This window comes from Pinus tabuliformis, chromosome 4_1 (genome assembly GCF_031772625.1).
Source record: "Pinus tabuliformis cultivar Carrire ecotype Pingquan chromosome 4_1, CPIR1, whole genome shotgun sequence".
Classification (NCBI taxonomy): domain Eukaryota; kingdom Viridiplantae; phylum Streptophyta; class Pinopsida; order Pinales; family Pinaceae; genus Pinus; species Pinus tabuliformis.
The window spans coordinates 5,006,791-5,025,757 of record NC_142303.1 but is presented as its reverse complement, the minus strand read 5'-3'; positions in this window follow the sequence as shown (position 1 = coordinate 5,025,757).

The following is an 18,967-nucleotide window of genomic DNA, read 5'->3' as shown; positions in this document are numbered from 1 at the left end:
GATTTCCCAATGCACACCAGGAAAATTGACAACGATGAAAACATTGGAGCAATCTTGTTATCCATATCTAGAGGAAAAGGGGAGATTAATTGCTGGGATTAACAGTTTAACCTGGGACACCTATTGGTTCTTCATGGTAAAACCACACACACAAAGAGCCGCCCTCAAGTGCCTTACGGATGCAATCGGGTATATTATCCCCGATATTCAGGATGCCACCTATGCTGCCCAGCTCAGCTCTCGCCTCAACAGACCACCCGAAGTGGAGCCGATGCTTGCGATAAGTCAACTCAGATTTAAAGGCAAACAGCCTACTTGATGATTCATGCCGCCGACTGCCAGATTGCTGAAGAAAATAGGATCAAAATCAATTGATACCAATTAAGTAGGATTTCAGTTTCGTAGATAGTTAGATTAATTAAGTATTTATAGACCTTTTCATTGTTTTGGAAAGGGTCGTAAAGTTTTGTACTTGACTTAAAGACTGAAGTTGCACTATTCTGCTTCAGCCATATTCTTTTATGAAATTGGACCAGTTATTCTAAATTTGACAAGGAAGCTTTTATGCAATTGTGCACTATTGTCTTTGTTTGAAAGTGTTTCTGCGTTGAAGGAAGAATCTCAAGTAGTGATTGATATTCGGAGTGTCTAGCAGCTCATATGGTACATTTATCTATGTCCGAATTCATTATTTTCATATGAATTTTTAATTGATTATCTTTGCTATTATCGAATATATGTATGTGCTTTAACAACAGTTCTGTATTTCTTCCACTATTGGATGTTTATGGTGTGCTTTTCTTTTAATCATATATGTGTCGATGATATAAATGACAAGTGTAGTAATATTGCTTTAATTGCTTTGCTTAACTATTTAAGCAAAGTAATCCTTGAATGAATTAATGTCCATGTCTGTTAGATGGAGTCATCTATATGCCTGTCCATAGACATAGATCATCAAGCGCTACACTTCAAAGTACAATAGTTCCTGGGATAAGTAATAGCTCTTTTATTTTGCTGATAGATTTAGCTATTCGCCTATCATTAGATTAGTCAACCAATCATTCATTCCGTATATCCATTTCTGGGAAACTAGTCCCATTATCCCCAGTCGGAGCCACCATTCCAAACGGAAAAGGAGTTGTACTAAGGTCTGGACCTGGTGGTTATCCCCCAATGTTGATACAACGATTTTCAGGGCATCAACATTTTTGGCGCTAGAAGGAGGGTCATCAACTGTGAATGACAAGCAAACCCAAATCTGCAGGCCATTCTAAGAGTAATTCTCCCTCCGTATCCCCTCGAACTTCCCAATTGCATGCTAGTTCTCCAGTATCCAAACAAGAAGAAGAGGAATCAACTACCACTGCTCAAACCCATCATACTCCAGAACAATTAAGTCTTGAATCCCCTGAAGTCCAGTCTCTTATCCACAAACTTCAGAGCTTCTTGATTTCACCACAGAAATCTGAGGTATCACAAAGCAGTGCAACTTCGCAGTTCAATTTACCTCACCCTCTCACCAAACTTCAGAGCGAAAAGCTCGGTATTGAACCCACTGAGTTCCATTTACCCAAAAGGAAAAAGGCGAAGAAATATAATGAAGGATCTGACAGTGAAGAGATTTCATCCACATCCTCCATTTCATCTTCCCCTCTGCAAAGTCAACCATCCACTCCCCCATTACATATTGTTGTTCATCAGGGATTAGGAGCTTTAACATCCCAACCTGCTCACTCCTCAACATTATTTCCTTCCCAGACATTTGGAATTCCATCAGTAGTATCAACCACTACTGCTATTACAATGGCAGATCCATGGACCAGGCCTGGTGCAGTCAACATGCCTGCACCATTGCATGCATTACCAGATGCTCCTGAAAAATGGCTACCCAAGTTTAACCCAGATGATGGGACCCAGGCTGAGGAACATATTAATAATTTCATGTTGGCAGTCAACTTGAAAGGAGTAACAGAACAAGATGTTGTTGTTAGACTTTTCCCTTACACCTTGCAAGGATTAGCAGGATCCTCGTATTTTTCTTTACCCTCTGGTTCCATTACCAGTTGCAACACTTGCCAAGAGCAGTTTCTTACCAAATATGGAGATGATAGGTCTTTGGCTATGCTAATAAACGATCTCTCCAATCTTAGGATAGAGCATAGGGAACCAATTAAGGAATTTAATGCTCGATTCAATAAACTCCTGAATAAAATCCCGACGGCCTCCAAACCAAGTGAACAAATTCGAAGTGAATGGTATATAACCGCCCTACTTGCCAATATAGCCATTTTTGTAGATAGGGCTCGGAAACCTACCTTAGCCGAAAACATGAAAGAAGCACTTGCTGTGGAGAAACGTATTAATGCTCTAGAAAAGAAAGCTGCTCTGGAAGACAGAAAAGCCAAAAAAGTCTCTTTTAAAGATGACTCAAGGAAGAAAACCCCAAAAGACCCATATGACATGGAGGGTTTGCAAAAAGTCCTAAAAACTTTGTCAAATGAAATGGTTGAAATAAAAAAACAGGTAGCCGAAACCTCAACCAAAAGACCCTTTAGGACTTATAAGAAAACTGAATCAAAGCCACCGAATGTCATATCTAATGCAGATTCAGAGCAAGAAGAAGAGGAAGAGGAAACAATTTCACCAATTGATGCTGAAGAATAAGTTGTTGAATGTCATGGAATGTGGGATTTTATACTCCCCAACTCTGATACCGATAATGAAGAAGAAGCGTTCCCGGTCACTACTAGGAGTAAAAGTACTTCCGAACCTGTTCAGGCAACGTCAAAGAAAAGGAGTGCAGGTGCTGCTACAACAAAGGAAAAAATACCTGCAAAGAAATCACCTGCAGTAGTTCCCCATGACCAACCTTCAACTTCTAATACTCCTTCAACATCTAAAATGTTAGTGGTATCTGATTCAATGGATTACAATATTGTTGATGACATGAAGAAAACTAAAGCAAACATTACTATGTTTGAACTTAGTAAATTAAAACATCAGCAGAAATTGCTTCTCAAAGAATTGAATGTTGTTCCTTCTTCACCTCTTCCCAGTGCTAAAGCTGCTAATGATTCAGGGCAACCTCCTCCTGGTATGGTTGAAGCTACCGATGCGGTTCTGATTGGAGATAGATCAAACTCTCATACTCCACCTTTCCTTCTAACCTATGAGATCTACAACAGAAACCTGCACAACTATTTGATTGACTCAGGGGCATCTTCTAACATAATGCCAGCTTCAGTTTGTTCCAAACTGAACATTGAACCCCAGAAGTCTGCTATTCATATTGTACAGTTGGACAGGACCAAAGTACAGGTTGTGGGAGAGATTAATTCCATAACTATCAGGTTATCTGCTGATCCCAGAGTAGTACAAAGGATTGATATCCTAATAGCCGATATACCTGAATTTTACGGTTTAATCTTGAGTAGGGATTGGTCTGAAAAACTACATGGGTATATTTCTACTGATTGGTCACATATGTGGCTTCCCTATAAGGGTGAGCCAAATCAAATAAGGATTGATCGAGAAAAACATATGACCCATACAGTTACTGAATTTGAGAAAGAAAACCAACCTGTAGCATTTAATAACAACATTTTGGGGAATTATTCATCTGAGTCATTCTTTGGTAACTTTATTGCCTAGCCATCCCCTTTCTCAGTGAACCATTTTACATCTCAGATTGAGAATTTTTCACAAACAGATAGGTCTAGATGTTTCAATGATACTGAGAAAACTGTAAATAAAATTGTTAATACTTCTTTATTTTGATCGTTATATTTCGATGGGTCCAAATCTAGTGAGGGCTCAGGAGTAGGATGTATTTTGGTTAATCCACAAGGAGAAAAAACAATGATGTCCTGTAGTCTAGAATTTGAATGCACTAACAATGCAGTCAAGTATGAAGCCTTAGTCCAAGGACTGTATAAAGCAATCGGCCTTAAAGTGCAATATTTAAAAGTATTTGGCGATTCTGAAATTATTATCAAACAAGTGAGAAATACAATTCATTGTCTTTCAAATCATCTTAAACATTATCAGTCGCTAGTACAAGAACTCACCTCACACTTTTCGGCATTCAATATTTCCTCCATCCCTAGGTCTCAAAACTCGGCAGCCGACCTATTAGCCAATGTAGCTTTCAAGCTCCTACCTTCTGAAGACTATAGCCCATATAGATTTTCAGTAGAATTGCTTTTTAGGCCATCAATTCCTGACAATGTCACTAATTGGAGAGTATTCAACCATTATGAGGATATTTTACAATTCTTAACTTCTGAAAAGTCCTATGATAATCAAATTATTGAGGAAAATGAGCATGACTTTCAAATGAGAGAAACACCTCAGGAAAATTCAATCCCTAAGCCTGTGGTAAAGCTGGAGGATCTTTATGATATTAAAGACAGGTTTAAACCTGTGACTAATACAAAGCTCCAAAGTTCTACCCTAAGGTTTGAATTGATAAATCTTGGCACTGAGCAAACTCCTCAAAACATTAATTTAGGATTAGGACTTTCCTTGGAAGAGAAAGAGGCATTCATTAAACTGTTAAGGAAAAATAAACAGGTTTTTGCTTGGAAATATGATGATTTGAAGACATATGATACATCCATTATCCAGCATACCATTCCAGTGCTTCCCGATCAGAAACCAATTCAACAGAAGTTAAGAAAAATACATCCAAGCTTAGAGAGTCAAATAAAAACTGAACTTAACAAACTCTTGAAAGCCAAGATTATTTTTCCAGTCCGACACTCAAACTGGGTCTCAAATATGGTGCCAGTCAGAAAGAAAAATGGCGACATTCGGATTTGTATTGATTTCAGAAATTTGAACAAAGCGAGCTTAAAAGACAATTTATAGAACAGTAGTCGTCTATCTAGATGATATTACTGTAATCTCTAAAGAGAGGTCCAATCATTTGCATGATCTAAATCAAATCTTTCAACACTGCAAAAGATATGGTATTTCTCTTAACCCTAAAAAATATTTCTTTGCCCTTGACCAAGGAAAACTCTTAGGCTTTATTGTGTCTAAAGATGGCATTTATATTGATCCTGATCAGATCAAAGAAATCTCTGAAATCCCTTTCCCGCATAATAAGAAATCCATGCAGTCATTTTTAGGCCAAATCAATTTTGTTAAAAGATTTGTTCCAGATTTTTCTCAAATTATTTTGCCACTTCAAACTATGATCAAGAAAAATTCAGTCTTTAAGTGGGGATCAGTAGAAAAAGAAGCGTTTGATTTAATCAAGCAATCAATAATCAATGCCCCAACCTTAAATACTCCCAATTTTTCTAATCATTTTACATTATACACTATCGCATCCACCTCGTCTTATGCAGCAGTACTCACGCAGCTCAACAATCACAATTTGGAAGCACCCATTTCATTTTTTAGTTCAAATCTTCAGGGTGCTGAATTGAATTACTCTGAGGTAGAAAAACAAGCCTTTGCTATATTTAAAGCGGTCAAACATTATAGACCCTTCCTTTTGAAAACCCACACAAAAGTTATAGTTCCTTTCCCTGCAATTAGGCAACTATTAATCCAAAGAGAACTGGGTGAAAAAAGGGCAAACTGGGTCACAACGCTTCAAGAATATGACTTAGAAATTAAGCCAGCAAAGATTGTTAGGGGCCAAGGTTTTTGCAGGTTATTGGCAGGAGCATCCAATATTCCAGAACCAGGAGATACAGATCAAACCGAAGAAATCAACTAGGTAAGTATTACTGATTCCGAATCACAGTATACAGATTTAATATTTTATTTGAAAAATGGTTATGCACCTCCTAACCTGTCTTACTAAAACAAAAGGGCCATTAGGTTAAAAGCGAAAAATTTTACGATTATTGATGATGTGCTTTTTAGGCAGAATTATGATTCAATCTTATTAAGATGCCTTGAGAAACCTGAAGCACAAAAGGTTTTGCAGGAGTTACATGATGGACCAGCAGGAGGACATTTTGGAGCTGACACAACAGCTCACAAAATTATTCATGCTGGATACTATTGGCCCACTCTGTTTAGAGATGCCCACGAGTATGTAAGGAAATGCCGCAATTGTCAAACTTCTAGTGGAAGACAACGAAAACCAGCTTTCCCTCTGCAACCAATCAACATTGAACAACCATTTGAGCAATGGGGATTGGACATCATTGGGGAAATTACTCCACCTTCTTCCAAACAGCATAAGTATATCCTTACTGCTACCGATTATTTTACTAAGTGGGTTGAGGCAATTCCTTTGAAGTCAGCAAATTCTGAAGCAATCATTGAATTCATAGATCAATTCATCATTACCAGGTTTGGTGTCCCAAATGCTCTTGTTTTTGATAAAGCATCTTACTTCTCAGGCAATGCTATGTTTGATTTCGCTATTAAAAGAGGATTTAAATTGAAATATTCTGCTAATTACTATCCCCAGGGTAATGGTTTAGCAGAGTCTACCAATGAAAATCTGATCAAAATCATTAAGTGAACTATCGAACAGAATCATAAAAACTGGCACAAATCCTTAATGTTTGCATTATGGGCTGATAGGATAACACAGAAAGCTTCTATAGGATCTTCTCCGTTCAACCTTGTGTATGGAAAAGAAGCAGTACTACCCACAAATCTTGTTCTTCCTTCTCTAGCCCTAGTTCAGTTCATTGAGGAAAGTCCTTCTTCTTCTATTCAGCTTAGACATGATCAAATTCTAAAACTAAAAGAGGAAAGAGAAAAAGCCAGGGTTATTCATGCCAAACATCAGCAAATCATCAAGGCAGCTTTTGATTCAGTCTCATCCGGTTCAAAACAATTTCAAGTCGGTGATTTAGTTCTGAAATGGGACAAAGCCCATGAGGACAAGGGAAAACACACCAAGTTCCAGAAGATGTGGCTTGGACCATTTCATATCTGTGAGAAGATAGGCCATTCGACCTTCATATTGCAAGATTTATCAGGTTTGAGAGATTCTCTCCCTGTTAATGGCCTTATCTTGAAGAAATTCTTTAATTGAGGAGGTAACCCCTTCTCCTTTTTAGTTTAATAGAGTTTTTTTGTTTGTAGGATCTTTAGAAAATAAAGTTGTAAGGTATCCTCCATTGACCTTTGCTGTGTTTGAAAACTTGATCCACAGAAGTAGTATGATATTTGCTTTTAAAATAATAGAAGTCTTAACCAAAAGGGATAATTTCTAGGAAACTAGGTATCATTGTATTCTGAAACCACACTTCAAGTTTTCTGAACTCCTCTCAAAGTTTAGAAGTATTGTAAATCATTTTCTGTTTTCAAATTGGTCACAAAAGGTTATCAATATCAAGATAGAAGCTAATCCAACTTCAGCATCTTCAACTCTTACCCTGTCATCCATCTACTCTTAAGGAGAAAATTGTCCATCCCATTCACCAAAGTTTATGATTACTCAGAGTGTAATTCTAAAAAATTTGATATAAAAGATAAGAGGTCTTATTTCAGGCCTGCTTACCATGATCATAGGGAAATAGTTTAACCAACATTACCAATACTGCATACCATAACAAGGTAATGGCTTAAGAATTATAAGACAAGGGGTCTCATCACGAGCCAGCTTGTTCGGTTAGATTACTACCACTGAATGGCATTGTCAATAGCTGGCTACCAAACCAGGACAATGGCTTTTTATCTTATCAATAATAGAAAAAGGAAAAGAAATACAAAATATGAAAACATGTTTTGAATTCATTCTGTTAATCACACTCTTAATTGGATGAGACAATGGACAATAACATGGTTAAAAGGTATCCTTGTCGAAACTATGAACGTTTGCTGGTAGCAGAGGCTCTACCTATGACAGACGAGTTCACTATAAAAGCTGATTTGGAAAGGTTTTCTATTTTATCATTATAAACCAATAGAGGCCTATTTAAAACTTAGAATGTATCTATTTTCTCAAAAAGAGAGAAAATTAGCAAAAATAGTTTCATTTTACTCGGAATGCATATATACCTAGTTATATTAGAATTTTCCCCTTTGATTAGAACTCTATTTTGAAAAAGTTTAAGTATTTCTATACTTTTCAGAGATAACTGTTTCTTCCAGCGAATCGCCAATTGTTGTGCTCTACAACAACCCCCCATTTCATATCATTTTTATTCACAAAACTATCATATGAAATGGGTCCCTTTAGATTTTGATTGGTATCAATATTGTATTATTTAAAAAGGTCCGAAAATCAAATGAAAACATTATAAAAAAACCTTTTGAAAAACCCATTTTGATCATATTTATGCAAATAAACCAATCTTTTATCATTGCGATAAAGCAATCGCAAGATCGCATATCGCAATGACATAAGGAACATAAGTAAATGACACATTGGTTTCCGCCGATGCGATATCGCTATCGGCTATCGGCAATATTCCATGCACATTCTTAAAGTGCCCCCAGGCCATTCACCCTGATGCGATGCGATATAGCTATCGGCAATCGGCGATATGCTATCCATGTCTCATATAATGCCAATACTCCCGATGCAATGCGATATCGCTATCGGCGATCGGGGTTTCAAAAGGTGTCAATATAAGAGGTTAAGCTTTCCCCAATAGCCGATTGTGATAAAGCGCAGATTTCAAAAAAGCCGTTAAAATGAAGGGATATTACAATCAATTCATATTAAAAGCTTGATCTGTCGAACAATGATTCACCTGTGCTCAACCGCCAAAACATCTATAACACGCTTAAACGAATCATTCAGCCGATTAATGGTATAATGGGCATTTAAGGATTGGCAGGTTTTAAACGACCATTTAATGTAATTGTAAGCCCTAAAATCTTCCTATGGATTGTATCCACGGCCATTGTAAAAGTTTTCTCTCATCACGCATTGATCAATATATCTCACCATATTGGAGTTTTCATTTGCCAATTCTCTGTGTTACGTTTATTTTCACTTTTGTGTAGAATTCATCCAAAGAAGAAAACTCAAGCAAAATGGGGAAGAAATCTAAGAAAACCTCAGTCACTTCCGTTGCGCCAACCATAGGACAAGTTGTCTCTAATCCCTCTAACAAAAAGAAAGGATTGATTTCGGATACTACATGTTCTGGTCTCAGCAAAACTACTTGGCAAAGTACCTACAACTTGATTGAAGCCGAAGAACCTGAAGTGACAACAGTACAAGCTACTGCAGATTCAACTCGGAAATCTGATGGTACTCTAAAGGACTTAGCTGACTCCTTCCTTCATCGGATAGCAGCTAGGGAACAAATTCTCCCATATACAGATGTAGTGCGGTGGGCAATTGAGGAAATCCCAATCATGGATAGAACCTTCAGCACTAGAGACGGGAGAATTTTTGGGTCATTCAAGGCTGATGATTTAAGGCAAATGTATCATTTGCCTGAGCCAGAGAAGAAATACAATAAGGTGTTCCTGGAGAAATTCCGAAATGAGAACGAAGTTGAATCCGAACCCATCCGGGATTGGAGACAAAATCCGGCAAAGCACAAACATGAATCTTCCGGTAAGTACTCGGTTGATTCCCTAGCTTCTCCTTATTGCTACGCTGGAATAATGATGTGTAGATTGTGGGGATTGCATGACTCTTCTAATTTCACTATAGAAATGGTTCCCTTAATGGAAGCGGCATGCAACAGTATAATAATGGATTGGACCACTATTCTCTCAGATAAACTAGCTACAGCTGTTCTTGAGTTTAGGAATAAGACCCGCATTACTGAAAGGTTAATTCCCCCATTCTATTACAGTGCCTATATTTTAGAGACCTTGTGTTTTAATTCTGAATTTCCCGTGCTCGGATGGAGGTGGACGCCACAAGACCCCATGCCTATTCACATATACCATCAGAAATTATGGAAATCCTCTTATAAGCACCATTTATACCAAGTCTGCAATGGCTTTATGTTGCCTATTTATTATTCTATTTTTGATAAACCTGTTCCCAAGATTTCCTACCAAGCTGGGATTGATTTAACAGCAGTAGGGAGATGGTTTGGGGAGGAGAAGTTCACTTATATAAGAGTTTTCAGTAGCCAAGCCGAACCTCATGTCCTCCCTTTATACATACCTGATAAACTGCTGGCAAGGGAAATCGCTTACCAGATCTTTGCTGAGAGTGTTACACAGACTCTCAAGAAAAATAAGAAGCAGGGCTGGCCCTCTTTTCCTTTGAGATGCGGTGTCTATACCTTGCATGATCTCAAACATGCAGAAAAAGAAGCTACAAAGATTAAATCATTAACTCTAGCAACTCTCCCTAATAGGCAATTTGATCCAAGCAAAGTTGCCTATAATGCACTAGAGCAGGCCAAATTGTCAAAATTTGATCATAAAGAAGATATGTTTGATGACCTGTTCTCCTCCGCTGAGTCAATAATGCAGGTTAAGGCATTTTCTAGAATGAAATATCAAGATGAAGGGTTGGTTGAATTTAACAGACTTGGAGAACAGAGGTTGCAAACTCTGCCTCTAGATCTATTAGCAACAACCCCAATAACATCGACAAGCGAGCCTGAACGGCAACAGTCAAAGGAGCCTCCGGTTACAACAATAGAACCAGAAAAGCCATAGGAGGAAACTCAGACTACAGAGCAGGAGAAAGTGCAGGAAGAGACCCAGATGAAAGAGCAGAAACAGACCACCACTGAAGTAAACGTTGATACTCATATTGACCCAAAATTGCTCCAGGAATGGCAGCAATTTGATTCCATTATCAGTGGTTTGGAATGTTCAAAGGACACTAAAACTTCAAAGGCAGCAGACACACAGGAAACCACTTCACCACAAGTTCTAAGTGGAACCAGCGGCCCACCCATTTCAAAAGAGGTAGAGATAATACCAAAGGACCCCTCCGATCAAATCATTTTGCAGGTAGAAGAGATTCCTCCCTTGGATGTCTTCTACAGCCCAAGGCATAAAGCTGTAGTAAAATGAAAGAGGAAGAGAAGAAGGACCGATCAACCTTCCCTTTTCCCAGAACAGACGGTCACGGGCAATGTGGTTTGGAAGGAGGAATTTGACCCCTCCGATGACCTGACAAAACTGTCACAATATGCTGGAGCCTATTCGGCAGCAACAATAGATAAGGCATCAAAGGTGAGTCTTTTACTGAAAACAAAGGATCAAGAAATTTTCTTGTTACAGGCACAACTGATTGAAGCAAAGCAGAAAGCGGAGCAAGCAGAGCAGCAATTGTTGACGCAACAGCAATTAAACAGTCAACTAACTCAACAATTGTAGGCAGAAAAACAAAGGATTGACCACAGCGCAATCCAAAAGCAGAAAGAATTGTCAGAGGTCTTGGCGCAATTGAAGGCAGCGAATGAGAAAATGATGAAATTAAAAGATGAGCAAATCGCTCAACTATCAACACAGATTGAAAAGACAAAGGGCATTCCACAAGTAGCTGAATTCAGAGTAGAAGCACTACAGATAAATACTGCATTAATAGCCCAAATTAAGCTTCTATGTCAACAAATCGCCCAGGCAAAGCCACTATGTGAATTAACGGCATCCATAAGTAATAAAGTAGACAAGGCTAGGACTGAATTGGATCAAGCTGAAGAAATGATAGCTGCATTTCTCGACTGGCAAGATACTGAACAAGGACAAGCGGCGAATTTACCAAGAATCTTAGAGTCACATAAAGATATACTCTTTACAGAATGGTAGTCCCAGTTAATGAAAGCAGAGAGGGCAGTTTCAAGATGCAAATCAACTTCAAGCAATTTAGTTGAATTAGTCAATAACACTCTCTACTTATCAAACATGATTTCCCAATGCACACCAGGAAAATTGACAACGATGAAAACATTGGAGCAATCATGTTATCCAGATCTAGAGGAAAAGGGGAGATTAATTGCTGGGATTAACAGTTTAACCTGGGATACCTATTGGTTCTTCTTGGTAAAACCACACACACAGAGAGCGGCCCTCAAGTGCCTTACGGATGCAATCGGGTATATTATCCGCGATATTCAGGATGCCACCTATGCCGCCCAGCTTAGCTCTCGCCTCAACAGACCACCCGAAGTGGAGCCGATGCTTGCGATAAGTCAGCTCAGATTTAAAGGCAAACAACCTACTTGATGATTCATGCCGCCAACTACCAGATTGCTGAAGAAAATAGGATCAAAATCAATTGATACCAATTAAGTAGGATTTCAGTTTCGTAGATAGTTAGATTAATTAAGTATTTATAGACCCTTTCATTGTTTTGGAAAGGGTCGTAAAGTTTTATACTTGACTTAAAGACTGATGTTGCACTATTGTGCTTCAGCCATATTCTTTTATGAAACTGGACCAGTTATTCTAAATTTGACAAGGAAGCTTTTATGCAATTGTGCACTGTTGTCTTTGTTTGAAAGTGTTTCTGCGTTGAAGGAAGAATCTCAAGTAGCGATTGATATTGGGAGTGTCTAGCAGCTCATATGGTACTTTTATCTATGTCTGAATTCATTCTTTTCATATGAATTGTTAATTGATTATCTTTGCTATTATCGAATATATGTATGTGCTTTAACAACAGTTCTGTATTTCTTCCACTATTGGATGTTTATGGTGTGCTTTTCTTTTAATCATATATGTGTCGATGATATAAATGACAAGTGTAGTAATATTGCTTTGATTGCTTTGCTTAACTATTTAAGCAAAGTAATCCTTGAATTAATTAATGTCCATGTCTGTTAGATGGAGTCATCTATATGCCTGTCCATAGACACAGATCATCAAGCGCTACACTTCAAAGTACAATAGTTCCGGGATAAGTAATAGCTCTTTTATTTTGCTGATAGATTTAGCTATTCACCTACCATTAGATTAGTCAACCAATCATTCATTCCGTATATCCATTTAGGGGAAACTGGTCCCATTATCCGCAGTCGGAGCCACCATTCCAAATGGAAAAGGAGTTGTACTAAGGTCCGGATCGGGTGGTTATCCCCCAATGTTGATACAACGATTTTTGGGGCATCAACAGGTCCGCATTCCAGACAGGTGCGGTACCACTCTGTGTGTAAAGCAAAAGTGCGGATAGGTCCGCACTGTGTTACAAGCATAGGGTGCAGTCCTCTCCCAGAAGCATGAAAATCAAAAATAATCCAAGATCTACTAAATCTACCCAATTCCACACACAACAAGCCAAAAATAGAAACAAAAACACAATTTCTCAAGTCAAAGTAAAGAAAATCAAAAAATCGAGTCCCCAGTGGAGTCGTCATTTTGTCACACGGAATGAGTCGTTCTTGCAGACAAGACCGACCTCCCTAGTATCTAATGATATCTAGTGACAAGCAAGCCAATCAAATTCTATCTTTCTCTAAATATGTAGTTTATAAATAAACGCAAACAAGTGTTTTAGGCCTACCTTGGGTCCAATGTAAGTTTGTGTAAGCCTTGCTCCATTGATCCAAATGAGCTCCCTTGTAGAGAATCTACAAACACAAACAAGCACACAAATTAAATAGCACCTAAAAAGCCAATATAATAAAGCATACTTATCATGATGATCAAGGAATTCATGAAACAAATCATATACGACAATTTGTTGAGAAAAATGAATCTGATTGTATTAATTTAAATGAAAGAAGAACTTTACAACCTGTGCCTTGATGCTGTACAAGCTCCTCCCAGGGTTCATCAAGAAGTCTCCTCTACTTTGACAAGTTTCACTCTCTTCCCAGTGAAGCCAAAAGGTATGTGATCTCCCCTCTCAAGCTTAACTAGGACGTCTCAATTCCACTAGCATTTACCCTCAAAAATGTTCAGCTTCTAACCTCCCTAGCAACCAGCCCAATGCCTTAATTTATAGTGCAATGGAGGGAAGTTACTAGGTCCACCTTCAAAGGGATAAAGCCCTCCTTCAAAGGGATAGCTCCTCTCATCAAGGGATTAGCTCCTTCACTTTTGGGATGCATGAACCACCTAGGAGCGAACCATCCACGTCAAAATTCCTTCTAGAATCATCTAGAATTAACCCAAAGTGAGTTTTTAAGAATAAACTTGTGCCATTTTGACTTTCACGGGGGTCCGCACCCACTCCTTTAGAGACAGAGTGGGCAGGTCCGCAAGTAATATGAACAGGGGGTGCGGGACTGCAGGTAACAGTGAGAGAAAGTGCGGAACTAGAGCTTTATTTATTTTTAAGGTCTTTCTCTCATTTTCAAAGCTTGACATGAAGAGCTGAGGTTTGAGACTTGCTTAGGAGGACAGTATGAATGATGATAGACCCATACTGACTGCAAATAGTCATGGTGACAATATTTTTTGTAACACCTCTTCCTTGTTGGCTATGCTCCACAAAGATTCATTGCATTCTTTCTTCTAGATTAAAATTTCAATGATTTCTTTTCAGTAATTTTATATTTGTAATGTGCATTTCCATTATTTTCATCTAAACAACTACTTCCTACACTAGTTTAATCTATGATTCCATATAGTTTGGTTTGCTTCTAATTTTACCAACCCGGATTGATAAGTAAAATAGATGCTCTAATTCAACTCCATAAATTAAACTGGCATTTTTGGCACCGTTGTCAGGGAAGCACGCTTAGATAAGAGCTAGTTATGAAGATTGTTTAGAAAACATATAAAAGAAAAACAATAACAATAACAAAACATAAAAACAAAAACACTTTTAATTATGGTGATTCATGATTAGACATAGAACTTAGAAAGGTAGATTCCCAAAACAAAACCCCAAACAACTAATAAAAACTAACTAACTCCAAAATCCATTTGCAAAACAATATCTACAAAACATGATGTTAAAGAAGTCACTTAGAGAAGAAGGCTATGCCACCACAAGTATCTTCTTAAATCCTTGTCCACAATTTAGAATGGTCACTCGGGATGAATCTTCATTTCAAAAGATAGAAGAGGAACAAAGCATCCATGAAGAAGATCCACAAGAAGAGAATCTAGAAGCTTCTTCTAGTTATATTTATAAGGAGATCAATGAGTTATCGATCACATGCAATGAAATTCAAACAATAGAGTTAGAAATTGAAGGAAATGTAGAATATGTATTACAAAATCCTTTGTGAATTCATGATTTTGAACAAGTTCCATGAGAAGAACTTTGTTTTATGACAGTTGAGGAGAATCAAAGACTTAAATATCACACTCAAACATGGTTTCAACTAGTCATCAGGCCACAACACCACTTTGGTTTTGAACATTTGTTAGCATCAAATCTTTATGATCAACTAATTTTTCATGTCCAACCATTCATTAAAGTATATTTTTCAAACTTAGATATGAGTCTACTTATGATCTTGTTACGCAAATGGATGTATTGGAAATTCTCTTATCCTTAAGAGAATGACTTGTTTTTCTACAATAGATTAGGATAGAAGAGAATAGAATAAATAAATAGGTAAAATAAGTTCACAATAACACTTTTGGTTCAAACTCTCATGAATAATTCTTCAAATCATTGTTCAATATTCATTTGGAAGGAGTTTATGACAAAATGCAGTAAGAACAATACTAATTTTAGTAACCATATAGGATCATTTTAAAAGCATGTTTTAAACAAATAATCTCTTTAACTCTAGTTTTTAAACCCATTTTGAATTTTTCAATTTGGATCACAAATAAAAAAAATATGATCAACATAAATACTAGGTCTCCAGTGAAATTTTGAGGACGAAGTTAGTACAACCTTGATTTGAGAGGCTTAATGAAAACGTTTTTACACAATATTTATAGGTAAGATATCCCTTGGAATCTAGTTTCCAAATCAATAATCTCACATCATATGAAAAAGGTATGCTCAAAATACTAACTACCTGTCGAAAAATCTACATAGTGACAATTTTAGGCCTTGACTGTTCATTGGCATATTTTACATACCAAATAATATTATTTTCAAACCTTGTTTCTAAGGGAGATATATATGAACTTCTAGTTTATGGTAAAATTTGAATCATCACATTTGGAGGTAAAATGTAAAAGTTATGCCAGATTTAGTGACTGCATGTCTTCAAATCAACATAGTAAAACTTTTCCTCCTAGGTTTGTTCATCATCAATTTTTTGATATCAAACCTAGGTATTTTAAAAACATGTTTCTACTGGATATACAAAAAATTAATCTACTTTAATCTCCAAGTGGAATGACATCGATCCAATCTTTAACGAAAACGTTACACTCCAAATAGTGACTATTGGTCTAGTAAAACATTCATAAGAAGCTCTATCAAACATGGTACTTCTCATCATTTTTAGCATATCATTTTAAACCATTTTGAAAAATTGTTTATACTGGAAATATCAATATAAATCCAGTTCAACTTGGTTTTTTAATCACTCTAATTGCACATAAAACAAATATTTTGTGAACAAAATACATCTAGGAGGTCTAGGTTGGCTACCATTCATCAAGGGGTAAATAAATGCATTTTATTTGTATATCATCTTTGGAATTGTTTTTAAGAAATGTTTGTCATTATTTTACATATTTCTTGGAATAAGAGAGACTGTACACTTCTCTTCCTCCATCATCAAATATTTTATTTCAACAAAATGCTATGTTTTTGCAAGTCATAGGAAGATTTAAGCAGTGAAATCCATGGAAGAGGAATTTTCAAAAACATTTTTGTTGGGCACGGGATCCCCCAAGGGTATTTTTGGGGCTTAGAGCCTAGAATTTGGTCCAATTTTGTAATTCCAATGTAAAGACTCTGCATTTTGTGGGCACAGAGTGCGTAGTTGTTAAAGATTCATAGGTTTGTCTTCCCTTATTTTGATAATGTAATGTCGGCTATAAAATATCTACCCATGGTCCGTAGACCATTGTATTGTATAAATAGAGTGAAGCTCCAAGTAGTCAAAGGCATCTAATACAATATGTAAAATCAATGAAGATGTATGCGAGATAGCTCTGAAGTGTAAGTCTAAGTTTTGGGTCGTAGTGTAGGTAGAGGCTCTGCAGCTAAGTGCACAGAGGCCTAGTAGTCCACAGCTAAGTGCGCGAACCCCTGCAGTTGAGTGCGCAGAGTGAGTCGAGTCTATAATCATCTGGAACTATTAATAAAGAGAAGTATTCTATCATTTCTACATCTTTATTTCCTATTTATGCATCTATTATATTGGGTATGAATTTCACTTCTAATGCTTATATGATGCGCAAATGTGTATAACTGTATTGGTTAAGTGAATGCCAGTAAGAACATTTTTTTTTCGCGAAGCTAACTAAGATCTGTTAATAAGATAAGTAGGATACTTAGCCTACTTTGAGAGACAGTGCAAATCGCTACTCTAGCAGTGCGACTGCAGCCCCTGGTTAGGGCTACGCAAAAGCCGATTGGACCACCTTGCGAAGGTACTGAAGGATAGAGCAGAGATCGAAGCTAACTTCACGAAGGCAGGAGTAGTTGGAATAAACCGACATCATACCATCTCAAGGGTGTGGAAACATGGTTCTAGCATCCCCCCATACTGCTTTGGGTGAGACTTCAGTCTGCGTTCTGCGCGCTGATGCCGAAAGGGCCAGTAGTGTAGGGATTTGTTTGGCTAACTAACACTGAACCTAGGTTAGGCCCCCTCAAGCCAACAAATAGTTATGTTGTTGGGACCAGAATCTACATAGAGATGTGCGATGTCGTATCACTGGAATCCAACTAAGAAATAAATCGAAGGCTGGTTGGACAGAAGAGCAGTGGTTAGATAGCTACCTGTATACAGAGATCCACAAAATATTTTCGCGTCCTTCCTTACTGAGCTATACGAGTGGATCGCAAAGCCAGCAGATAGCCAAGGAAGGTGGAAAATTGATTGTCCTATTATGTGGACCCCAAAGCTAGTATGAATATTGGAAGCATCAGAGGATAAGCTCGTGCGCATCATTGATCGTTGGCTTGATCGCATTACCGGAAGATTTTTTGCTAAGTTTGCGGTCAGCACCTCAGTCAACTATAACGAGGCAAAGCAACTATTTTTCAAAGGACTGTGAGGTAAGTACGTAAAGTCTTTGAATACTTGGATTAAAATGTTGTTGTGCGAAAAGCAGGTTATGCAGTTACATTGGTATTCGGGTCTACGAAAAACAGAATAATTTACAGGAACGAGGATATAATGGTCCAGAAAATAGCCCCTTGATTTTGCCTCCATGAGAGGACGAGTAAGAGCTCGCGAAGGTCTCTCCACGAAGTGCTATTCATTTGATAAGACAAACAATTTCGCGAATACAACCTCCACCCACACCACCACCGGCTTCATCGCCAACACCTCCATCTTCACCTGTACCACCCCCACCACCACCGTGATTCAGTATGGCGAACACAGTGAAGTTGCCTTTGTTCAAAGGCTTGGGAAATGAGCATCTGGAAAAATTCTGGTTCGTAGTGAAGGCTGTATGGGAAGCTCAAGGTGTCACAAATGACCATATAAAGAAGGAAACATTGGTTAGTGCCCTGCAGGATCGCACGCTAACCTGGTATATTAAGTACTCCAACGATAACCAGAATGCGAGAGTAGCGAACATCGAAGAATCACTGAATAGGGAATTTAGCAAGCCTAAATATGAAACACAGTCAATTATTAGATTCAAAGAGATCACAATGCTACCAGGTGAGATGCCTTGGGAACTAGATCAGAGGCTTAAATGTATGATTCACGAAGCCAATATGAATCTGACAGATGGACAACATCGCGGGTGGTTTGTAGCTTCGCTACTACCGCATTTAAGAATTGCATTGTCGTAGCAAAAGATAACAACTCAGACAAAGGCCCTGGAGATTTCCATGAGACTAAATGAGATCCTGATGCAAGATCCTAATCTAGGAGTTCAGCAGATCCACGCGCAACTGAAGATTCTGTGCCTTGAGATGAAAATCTTGAAGCAGGATATGACGGTTCGACCAGAAGTGCACAAAGAAGTATGGTGCGTGAAATGCAAGAGTCAAGGTCATGACAAAGACCACTGCTTGGTCTTCACAAATTACCTTGCAAGATGAGGATCGATGCCTCTA